Source organism: Myodes glareolus, chromosome 13, assembly GCF_982192425.1.
Source record: "Myodes glareolus chromosome 13, mMyoGla1.1, whole genome shotgun sequence".
Classification (NCBI taxonomy): Eukaryota; Metazoa; Chordata; class Mammalia; order Rodentia; family Cricetidae; genus Myodes; species Myodes glareolus.
Window position 1 is genome coordinate 36,577,081 of NC_142038.1, and position 12,686 is coordinate 36,589,766.

Sequence of the window (12,686 nt, forward strand, 5' to 3'; positions counted from 1 at the left end):
TGTATAGATCGCTGAGTAATGTATATTTAGGGTCTGCTTGATTTTGATGTGTGATGCTTTCATTTATTTGCAAGACTTTTTATATAAGTTGATAATATCTAATAGATAAATGATGAGAGCCCAGGAACCTATGGAACTGAGATCTGCCTTGAAGAAGGTATTAGTATTATTTCTTTGCTATTTCATTTTCTGAAAACTGAACTAACAGACCTGTAACAAATTTATATCCTACGAGGATGAAGGCTTGCCAAGTTCATCTTCTAGACCTCAGTGAACCATTAACTCCTTCCCCATACTCTCTATGTTTTTCTCTAGGATATTTTCTGTGTTTTTTTTCAAACCTTTCAGAGTTTATTGCCCTTGCTAACTGAGATTTCATGTTAGTTATTTCTTAACATGGACATAGAAAAACTTCAAACAAGGACACTTAGATAATACTACAAAACATTTTGTGCTTCAGTTTCTTTGTTAAAATTTCAAAGAACATCTTTGAAATACATTTTGCTTTTATCTGTATGTGACTATATATAGTTTCATGTGAATCACATTTATGTGAACTCAACTTACAAGATTATGTAATCATCTGCTCCCATTTAACCATTTCCTCGAATTAAGTCTCTCAACATAAAGATTATGTATTTTAAGAAGTGATTTATAAAAATTCTCCAGGAGAAAAAAGAAAGATGAAAAGTTATAAGCATTCAGATATATATATATATTTTTTCATGAAAAGTTATAAGCATTCATATATATATATATCCATTTATATATATATGAATGCTTATATAATTTTTAATACATATGTGTGTGTGCGTGTTCATGCACATGCACACACATGATAGGTGTGGTGGAGCAATTCTACAGACTCTGAAGACTGAAAAACATGGAGAATCAATAACATCATTTCCAATAAAAAATAAACAGAGTCAAACTCAAAAACAATTGTTGTTTCCATCTTTCTAAAGGCAGGAAAAGAAAGGCCCTGTGGATCAGTTAGGTAAGCCTTTAGTCCTACTGACCTAAGCTCAAATGTTTGATTCTATTAAGAATTTTAACACAAATAAGGAAAGCCTGGAAATTAGGATGGGCAATATGTTTTACGCAATCTATCAGCTGCAATGTTAAATCTCACACAAAACAGTCTCATAAACACTCTCAAGATAGTATTTGTATCTAAACACCCAGTAACCCTGTCAAACTGCCACGCTGAATATGAGATCACAGTGTTGTAGTCAAGTTCTAAAACATAAGCGCAAAAGAGTCATAGCTGTCCCCTAACACACATTGTGCCAAGTGGAAAGCATATGACCTGTGGGCACAGACCATAGAAAATGTGCCATTGTCAAAAGAACATTAACATATTTTATTGATGATTTGTGTGGGGATTAGAGTGGAACAAAAGATCCTGCAATTTGTTTTTCTTTCTAAAAGTACAAGAAGCAAAAGTCAAAATAGAATGATGGGATTGCATCACACTAAAACATTTCTGCACAGCCAAGGAAAAGGTGCAAAGGCAGTCTGCAGAATAGAGAAAAATATTTGCAGTGTGTGCATCAGTCAAGAGTTTGATATTCAGAATGCATAGGAAGTTGCAAGCCTTAAAAGTAAATAAACTAATTTAAAGATGATCAATGGTTGTAAATAGACATTTCAGAATGGAGACGGTAGTCACAGGATAAAAACTGTAGTGCTCCTAATCATGAGGGACATGCAAGTCAAACTCCAAATGAGATTGAAGAAGAGCCCATTAAAAACTTAAGTCATCAATTAATGCAAAAGATGTGTTGAAAAGTGTAGTCTAATATACTACTGTTGAGACTGTAAATCATCAATGCTACTATGGAGAATGACATGGAGGCATCTCAGAAATTAAAATTAGAGCTACCTTATGATTCAACAATTCGACTCCAGGATGTGTACCAAGGAAATGACATCATTATGTTAAAGAGAAATTCTCAGTTCCGTGTTCATTTTACAGCACTCTTTGCAAGAGCCAAGACATGGGAACAGTGCAAGTGTTCATCAGCTGATGAGCAGGTAAGTTGGTAAATATACACAGGCAGTCCTGCTTAGTGGTCTTACTGATGCGAGCACAATGGGCCCTATAATTTATAGAAACATAGATAGAACTGCACCTTTATCCAGCTAGATAAGCTAGGCACAAAAAGATAGTGTTGTGTGATCTCACTAAGAGGTAGAATCGAAAAAGAATTGCTTCTAAAGAACTCAAGGGGAACGGTGGGTAAAGGAGTTCGGAAAAATACCTAGGAGGAATGTGATCAATGAATTCTAGAGAATATTGAAAAGAAACAAGAAACTCTGAATTATTACAATCAAAGTTGGTGACTCTGAAAAAATAAGAATGTACCTACATTTTAAAATGATAGAAGAAAGGATTTTAAAAGTTTTATGGGACAAAGAAAATAAATGTTTAAGGAAACTAAAACTTGTTATACTTTAAGCTTTATACAGTATGTATTACAGTTCTCAATTAATATGTGCAATGTAAATTTTAGGAAGAGTAGATATTTAAAAATATAATAAGACAAAAGAAAATTGAAAATTCCATATTCTGTTTTTTTCTTCATAAAATAAGCTAACCAAACTGTCAAGAGGGCTCATAATACATAAAAATTCATAGAGTTATTTATAACAGGTGAAATGAAGAACTACATCAGTCCAATTCAATTATAACTATTCAAGAAGTATATATAACTCATATAAACAACTTAGGGACGTTTTTTCTTTTCTTTATGACACTGAGCATCTTAGAGAGAAAAACAATATCATATTCATGGTTCCCAGGTTCCACACAACCTTGCTTTCATAAGTATGTGCATATGTGAAAGCAGATTGTTGTGGGAAACTTAACAGCAAAGTGAAGTGAACATTATGCAACAATTTGGCTTTGATGGATAAAATGGCAAGGGAACACAGAGGGAAGGACACCCCTAGATGCAGGAGACAGGAAAGAGGCAGCCTGCTGAGAAGTGTGTTTAAGTTAAATTGTAATTGTTCTGGTAGCTTCGTAATTCCTGATACATACACCTCCTACCAGCCCATCTTTTCAACTATCTGTTTCTATGAGTCCATTGTAGAAAACAGGACTCAAATAAGACCTGCTTATTTATATTAGTATTGGGTTACAGATACAAAATAAAACTTTTTTTAAATAATCCCCTTGACTTCTAAATGATGACAAAATAGAACGTATTATAAATGTTTTAAAAGCCACTGTCTATGTTTTAGGAGGCTGCTTTTTTATTCCCAGCTGCCCAGGCTCGAATTAACCACAAAGAAACTATATTATTTGTAATGCTGTTTGACCACTAGCTTCAGTGTATTTCTGGCTAACTCATATCTTCGATTAACCCATTTCTCTTAGTTTATTTTTTACCCACTGGCAAGGTTCTAGTTGGCAGCTTGCGTCTTTCCCCTCTGGCGGCTACATAGCATTTCCTCTCCCAGCATTCAGTTTAGTTTTCTCCATCTAGCTCTACTCTCTACCCTCTCACAAGCCCAAGAACCAATGGAATTCACAGCATACAGTGGGAAATTCCACATCATATCTAAACATAATGTCTATATTTAACATTTATATATTAAACACACAAACTTAAATATCAAGAAAGCATTTACTATTCATAATATGAAATAGTGATGGTTGTATAGCAAAAGGAAAAGCAAATAAACAAATGAAAATAAAGAAAAAAGAAAATCCCTTGAGGAAAATTCAAAAGTTTTATTCTAGTCAGTAAGTCTGACTATGCAAAGTTGATTTAAAGTGTCACAGTATCAAAGAGAAAGTTTCTAGTAAATTTTTAATAAGAAGAGATGATTTTAAATTTTATTTTTGTCATTATTTTTACATTAATAATTATATGTTTTTTATATAAAATGAAGAAATAAGGCACTAGTATAGTTACAGCTCCTTGTAGGGTAGTAACTGGACTGCCAAAGAGCAGTGGATATAAGTGGGCTTTATCTCAAGGGCTAGAAAGGGTTTTATTATTTAAAAACTTTGTCTTTTCTCAAGGAAAAGCTAATGTGGGCATTATTTTAGCTATGAATAGTCTTCCTTAATTTCCCTTAACTTATCTAAATTTCAACAATAGGTGTCATTGTTGTATACCAGGCATACACAAAAGGACAGAAAACACTTATAATTTCAAAGTGAAGTCAGCCACAAAATCATCAGGAAGCTCAAGAAGCAGATTATGAACAAATAACTAAAAGACTCCTACAGGCCTCTCTGTTTCTGTTTTCCTAGAAATATTACCAGGAATCTTAACTCCAACAGACAGCAATCACATGAACAAGATCCTTTGGTTTGCACGTTGAGGTATGATTTAATGTGTGCATTATTTTTGCTTCATTTGCATGGTTTTAATTTTATATAAATTAATTTACCTTTCATGTTTGACTTGTTTTTGCTTGATAAGTGGGTAAAATATTAAGATTAATGCCTATTGTGTGTAGAGTTCATTCCTTCGCTGTGACGTATTTCATTCATCACACTCTGTCATTCTGCTCTGGGATTCTTCCTGTTTTGGACTGTTTTAAATAATTCTTCTGTAAGTGATCATTTGTATACTGAGGCATAGCTATTTCTTCCAAATTAAAACACTTCCTCAAGGAAGGAGGGATGTTAGTAAGAACAGGAAGCTAGTGCAATGTACAGGCCTAAGAAACCATGTCTATAACAAATTCACAAGGCTTCTGTTGGAAGTTGTAGAAACAGCAAGCAGTTAGTAAGGAGAAAGAACCCACGAGCGAGTTGTATACAGTTGATCTGGGACGCATCTCCATTGAAGCAGCTCTCATGAGTCCTCTGCCATGCTGAGGGGGCCTTGAGGTGTTTTTAAGTCACTCAAGCTCCTTCTGAGTAACACCAACAAGTTCATTGGTTCCCCAAGCTACACTTGGGGTGAGGGATTGCTTCTTTTGCCTGACATTAGTGTACAGTCTGGGTGAGCATTGTGTTCACAACTTTCCTGAATACTCAAGCAACAGACAATAATTCCAAGAAAATATTTTGGTGTACACCTAGAAGTATGGCTTAGTGTTCACATTCTTTGTGTTTCAGTAGATGCTAAAACAAACTTTTCAAAGCACCTAAACAATTTACGTTTTCACCAACAGTATATGAAAGCTCAAATTACTCTTTATCCATACTAATATTCGACATCACCCATATTCCTGTTTTAATTAGTCTGATGGATGTGTGGAAATACTATAAACACCAAGTGCGGTGACTCACAATGACCATAATACCAATATTTACAAGACTGAGGCAGGAAGAATATATGAGTTAATAACCAGCTATACGTCTGGCCTACCTAGTAAATTTAAAGCCATCTAGAGAGACATTGAGACCATTTATAAAATAGAAAACATAAAGAAAGAAGAGAATGAAAAAGAAAAAGAAATAAAATAAAATTTAAGGTGATTTTATTTGTGTACCTCTTGCACTCATGAACTTGAGGAGCGTCTCGTGTTATGTGACCCCCTGAATTTCCTCTGTTGTGATGTGACTATTTATATTATTTGCACATTTGACATGGTTTATATTTATCTGCTGGTGCCATATTTTATTTATAAGCTACTATATTCTGGAAATATGTCCTTTCTCAAATATCTACCTGTTACATACTACCTTCTTCTTCTGTACTTTGTTCTATTACTCTATTATTTTTCATTAACTGATAATTCAGCTTAATCTAGTCCAATTAATTAAAGCTTCCCCAGTACAGTCAGGGATTATTAAAATTTTCAAAATTACATTTTTATATAAAAAGTCTTGAAGATATTTTATTTTGTCTAACATGTATACTTTTATTTTTCCAGTTTTAACCAGCATAGTTAAAGTACAAAGGCAGAAAGAAAATATTGAAGATAGTTCTGCTACTCTTTAAAAAGTATTTAAAAGGTAATTTGAATCTCTAGAAATTAACAATATATTCTAATTATTTTTTTTAATTGTACAACTTCATTGCAAATTTAGGCAACAAAAAGTTTGAAATCTCCTATTATCTACCAGATCATTACAGTCAATATTTTTAGTTGACCGGTATTCACATTAGCAGTTGCACCTGAGCTGATGCTGTAGATGAAAGCCTCGTTTGTATTGTCTGCTGGACGAGGTGGTCAGGAAAGAGGAGTGACATTTCACCTTGTCAGACAGCAGATAGAGTGGAAAGCGTATCATGGACTCAGTCCACACTAACACTCTCCATATGCTCTCCTCACATTTCATTTGAGAACATTTCCCATGGGCTTTCCCCCCACCCCCAACTGAAGTAAAATAGTGCCTATAAAAGTCACTGGGTTTAGGTTCAAAATGACTATTCCATTTTCAGTCCTTACTTAACATTCAATAGAATACGGCCATTAGATGGGCCCAGTTTCTTCAAATATTTCACTAGGTTCCTGGACATCCTGTTCCCTTTATTCATGACCTATTTTTCATAGTCCTTTATACTTTCTTCTCATTTCTGTAATCACTAGCATTTGAGCTTCTCGGAGGCTCAGTAATTACACTTCTTTCCTCATCCCTAAGTAAAATCCATCTAGTTTCATTACCTCGAATAGTATCCATAAAGAAATAGCTCTCTGCCTAGACAGTTTTCTTGAACTTTCCACTCATGTATCTCATAGACTACTTTTATGTCTGCTTGGGTATCTAACACGAAGCTTGGATTTTTCTAGATAAAGTGTAACAGCTGGGTTTCCTCCCCACACCGTACCTTATTGCAAACGATCAAAGTGCTGTTTCTCTGGTTGCTCAGAAAAAAAAAAAAAAGCACTTTTGATTCCTGTTTTTCAAACAAATGCCAACCTAATAAACCACACCAATAAGATGTTCATTAAAATTTATTGAGAGTTTAGACTCATTACCTCAACAAGTCACAAATAACTACTTCGGATTGAAGATTTCTCCTAACAGGTGATAAGATTTACAAACAACAAAAACACAAGTAGTGTCCAAGAAGATGAAACTGATAATTGCTTAGATTTGAATACTAAGCACTGATTGAACTATTACACTTCACTCATAAACAAGAAGAATTTTTATTTGTCAGAAATAAAACTAAGTGATATGCAATTAAAAGTAGCTACATCTACACATATCATCCTCATGAATGTCTTTCTCTAAAACTAAACACAAAAGAACACAAATATGTTACATCTGAGTGTCATTATTGCTTACATTGTTCACTAGTATTCTGAGCTTCTTTCACACAGAACCTGCACTCTAACAGAGTTTTCTTTACTCTGTGCATTTCTGTCTATGTCTAACACGCATATTCTTAAAATGTAGAAAATAGCATGCTGCTGCTGCATGAATATACCATAAATTTTTAAGAGTAAAAGGCTTTAAAATACTCTGCAATTATATAAAACACTATAATTTTATTTCATCCAAAATAAAACTTAGAATAATAAAAGTAGGGAAGTGAATGAATTGAATAGTAGCAAAGTAAAAAGTGACTTCATCAGTGATAGCAAGCATTTATAAAAAACAACCAACACAATGAGTTGGCAGCTATTCCCAAGGCATTTTAAAGATCGATGGAAAATACAGATACTGCCTTCTGTTCACTTCTTCATGTGAGCAACAAAACAGCCTATGGAAAAGAAGCTTTTCTTCCTGTATCTGAAAAGCAATTATTAGCATTGTATTACATCATTATAAGAAGGTAAGAGAGAGGGAGGAGTGAATGAGAGAGAAAAGGGAAGAGAGAGACTGAGGACTCTGGAATCTGAGTAGATTCTGCAGTTGTAATGTCCAATGGAAAGCAATAGAAGTGATGTATGCCGAGCTTTCAGATCAAGGCCTTAAACACAGGTGCATAACTCTCTGGCTCCATGTAAACCTTTTTTTTTCCAGTCATAATCTTCATGTAAATCTCTGAATACCATGCAAGATAAATCATACAAGAAATTAGAAGTCCATATGGAAGAAAAAAAGGACTCAATGAATCCTAGCCTTCTTGATATTTCTACAAGTATATGTGTGAAGGTGCCTTAGAATTCCAGACAAGCCAGCCTCAAATGGCCTTAGTTAACTGCTCATAAGGGAGAATTGTCCATATGAGAGCACTTCCCACATCCCTTAAATATGAAGTACAGTATGTTATAGAACAGCTGTTATAAATATCAATCTTAGGGACCTTTTTCCAATAAAGTAGATAATCGGACTGTGGGGATTTGAATGAGATGGCCTCCACAATCTTGCAGATTTGATCACCTGGTCCGCAGTTGGTGGAGCTGCTTGGGAAGAGTTAGAGGGTATGGCTGGCTCTGAGACGTAAAGACTTTACACACTTTTAGTTTCCTCTACACGTTGTGTTTGCAGTTGGGACATGTGCAATTGGCCTCCTGTTTTTGCTGCCATGTCTTCTACTGTAGTCTGCCAGCCATTAAGGACACTAAGCTGGGGAAACTGCAAGCTAAATAAGTTCTTTCTTCTGGAAGTAGCCTTGGTAGGGCTGTTTTGTCACAGCAACACAAAAGGAACTATGAGGGAGATGCTGCTCTCTTATGATATATCATCGCCCCTAGTGTGGACTTAGTTTAAAGGAAATTCAGTAGACTCCGATCCCCTTGATTCTACACCTTCCACTATCTTTTCAAATGGGTCCTGCCAATCCTCTAAAATGGCATCAGCTCTCTGATCTCAACCTTTTAAAGCATTGTTATCTCATTTATGTTAATAACTGGATCCTTAAAAGAAACCTGATAGCCTTGTATGACATCAGCCCTATCTAACGTTCTGATCCTCCCTACCCACCCCCAAATCCATGTCCTTTCTTGCTGTCTGGTGTAGGAGGTTCTTCTGTCTATGTGTTGCTATTATTGGTTGAGTAAAGAAACTGCCTTGGCCTTTTGATAGGGCAGCACATATGTAGGCAGAGTAAACAGAACGAAATGTTGAAAGGAAAAAGGGTAGAGTCAAGAAGCCATGGATCTCCTGTCTGGGATGGACGCTGGTTAGAATCCTGCTGGTAAGCCACAGTTATATGGCAATGCACAGATTGATGGAAATGACTTGAACTGGGATGTGGGAGTTGGCCAATGGGAGGTTGGAGCTGATGGGCTAGGCAGTGTTTAAATGAATACAGTTTTTGTGTGATTATTTCAGGTGTAAGTTAGTTGGGTGGGATGGAACAAAGGGCCCTTCCTCTTACTACAACTGTCTATACTTTGAAAAACAATAGGCAAAAAAGGAGGAGAAGAAGAAATAAAACAAAACAAAACAAAACAACAACAAAAAAACCCTGAATAGAGCAAAACAAACTAACAGTAAAGCAAAGTGGCAATTAGGCATAATGAGGCATGATAACACATATAGACAGAGACACACACACTGGCAAATATAGACACCCCATAAAACACATACACACACAAAATCAGAAAACAAAAATGTTTTAATGAAAGACCTGTAGGGTAAGAAAAGTAAATGTTGAGGCAAATTATGAGACATAAATAAATAAATAAACAAACAAACAAACAAATTGAAATAAAATAAAATCCTCCAAATTACCATAGAGTTCATTTTATGCTGGCATTGGGCCTAACCTTTGTAAATGGTTTTCAATTGGAGATAGTTTCAGGGTTAGAGATGAGAACTTGTGTCCTCTTCTTCTCTCAGTGCTGGGACCCCAGCGGGCATACCCTATGCATACCCTACGCATGCTGAGACAGCTTCTGTGAGTTCAGATGTAAACTGGTCCTCCTGGATTTAGAAAGCCTTGTTTCTTTGGTGTCCTCCCTCCCCTCTAGCTCTTACAATATTTCTACCTCCTCTTCCACAGAGTTTCTGATACTTGAGCATGGAAATAAATGGAGACATTGGTGGCTTCCTTTAAAATTGTTCTCTCTTTCTTCTATTGTAGTTCCTAGATATTCCTGTGATAATTTTACTTCATCTCCATATTAAGTAGTTTAGGTGGCTACAGGAGGAGTACTGTGTGGCAAAAGACATTCACACAAATTCCTCTCTTTCTGTTCACAGTGACTGGTCAGGGGTTAGCAGGGAACCCTTTCAGATGTATATGTCTTGGCTTCTGAAGGGAAGAGTTTGAGTTTTGTTTTTATAACAGAAAATGCTTTTTATTTGGGGTTGATAATAAACAATATGAGGTTTATAATCCAGGAAGAAAATAGGCCCTGCGTATCCAAACTCAAGAAGTAGGAGCAGAGAACTCAGGTCTGAATTAAAACCTACAGTCCTAATAAATGACAATTAAAGTGAATCCATCTCTTATTTCTAGGGTGTCTTTCTGAGATGGGATCTTGTTGTTAAGCTAGGTAGGCTTCTAACGTATTATCTTTTTGCTTATGCCTTCCAAGAATTCTGAGGGAGACATAATCATGTCATATTGTACCTAAAAATTTAAACAGACATGATTTCAAGCTCTACAGTAATACTTTTCTTCAACTGGGAGTCCTGCTACTTGTCTCAAAGAAGGCAAAACACCACAATGGTTTAATCCCCATTTGTTTTTTTATATTTGTCCTTGCCTGCTGTTCATACACTTTCCTGACACATTTTACTTTCTGTCAAGCCAATGCCCAGCAAATGTCAAGCAATGTCAAGCAAATGCAAGATTATGATCCATATTTCTCATGATGACACCAACCCTTCTTTCCTGTGTCTCTTTGTAGAGTGATATTCTGCTGTACTCGTTCTTTTGATATTTCTATTTCAGTGGATATTTTCTTGTGTCCTGTACTTTGCTTACCCCTTTGTAAAGTGCATAGGCTTTCAGAGATCATGAATTTTATTTCATTATTTCTTCCCAGGCTACTGCTTAACTTAATACTTATTAACTATAGACACTGTGTCCATGGTTATTTCCTGGAACAGGAAAATTTCTGCCTCCGGTCTGTGGCTAAGACATAAAACTCTACTTTGAATACAAAACTCTTCCTGTCACTGGTAAAACAAACTGGTAGTTCTCACCTAGCAAGGATGTTTCCCCCAGAAACAGCTTCTCCATAGCTGTTCTCATAGTGCGTCCATCACTCTCGTGAATTTTGACAGCCATTGCTAGTCTGCCAAATAAAGTATTTTTAAGATAATTTTTGATGATAATGGAAGATAAAGTCATAATTGATTTTTGAGAAGTGTTTTGGGAATGGACCAGTACAGGGCAGGTGACTGCAATTTGAGCTACTGGCTATTCAGGAGTTGAGCAAAAGGACTGGAAATTTAAATTTAGTTTTGCAGCATGGCAAAACACTGCCTCAAGGAAGGTGTTTTCTAAGTGTGCAGGAGAGATACTCAATTAAATTGGCAAAATGTTTATCAATATTTATTGACTAAAAGGTAAATAGATACACCATGAAGAAAGGTCATGTGAGCGAGAAGTGAAATGAAAGTTTACAAGTTAAATGAGTGATCCTCCTACAATCAAGAGTAAGAATCTCTAGTTGAGACATCAAACAGGAATTACATCTTGCAGAGATAGTTGGACAGTCTATCATATTTCCCAAAAACTCACATTCTAACAAACAGCATTCCAAAAATACTTGACAGCTCTCCTAAAATGTGCTGAATTCATTTTACAAAATTTCTACTGAGTTGTCGGTTCTGACAAGCTAATCTCATCTACCAGAGAGTTAATGTCTAAACTCCTCTGGTACACAGCAACAAAATCACATTTTAAATAGTATATTTCAGGTTGGATATAGCCTATCATTACAAAAGAATGTATCATTCTCCATTTTGCATTATCTGTTCGCTACAGATAATAAAAATTCAATAGAAGACAGCAAAATAGAACAATATTTTCTATTTACAATGTTTTTCTTTGATTAGGTGGTAGAGAATGTAAGGAAACTGCGGATGAAGAGTAGAGTCTTTATGTTGTTTTTTATACAGCCATAAAAATAAAATTTTCTCAGATGGTTTTAGTTTGGTGTCTTTCAGGAATGTTGTTGCCCAGAAATGATGCAAATCCTTCATCATAGGTAGTCACAGCATGTCATCACCTGCCTGTGGCACAGATAATCCTCACTAGCTCCACAACTTTGGTTACCTAGGGAGATTATAGTATCCGTTCTTTAGGTTCTGTTTCAGCTCTGTTGGTCCAGAATCTCTCTGAGTGGAACATGGAGATGTACATTTCTCAAAAAAAAAAAAAAAGAATAAAACAAAAACAACAAAACAAAAAGTCTGGTAGGAGCACATCTTAACATTTTCAATCCCTGCTATTGTTGCAGTTGGCCTGCCCACCTGCCTCAGTTTCTCTTGTTTTACAGATTTTATATGATGAATAATATGCAAAGAAGGAATTGCATCACATTCTGTTTCATAATTATCAGCTCATCTGGTTTAGGCAACTAATTAATAACAATGGAAACAATGCAGTGTCCAAGTATGTCCATTTAATTGTAATTAAACTTTTGCAATAAAATACCTGAAGTGCACCTGCCAGTACAGCCTCACTCACATATATGACCAAGGAGGGCTGAGTGGGAAGATGAGTGGCTATCGATGAAGGTGACCTTGCACCAAAGTGATCATCATTTGTTACAGAAGGCTGATCCCTACTAGGTACTAATATCTATTTCAGATAGCCTATCTTCTGCGAATTTAATCCCAGGCAAGCATTTTAATTCAAAGAATCAGATGTGATGAGTAAACCTCCATGACAGTCAGGAAGGCAAAATGAAGA

General features: G+C 35.6%; 1 protein-coding gene across 2 annotated transcripts in view; it reads right to left on the reverse strand.

The window, feature by feature from the left end:
• Positions 1 to 12,686, reverse strand: part of Prr16 (proline rich 16) — a 284,272-nt gene that overhangs the window by 190,686 nt on the left and 80,900 nt on the right. The window lies entirely within an intron of this gene.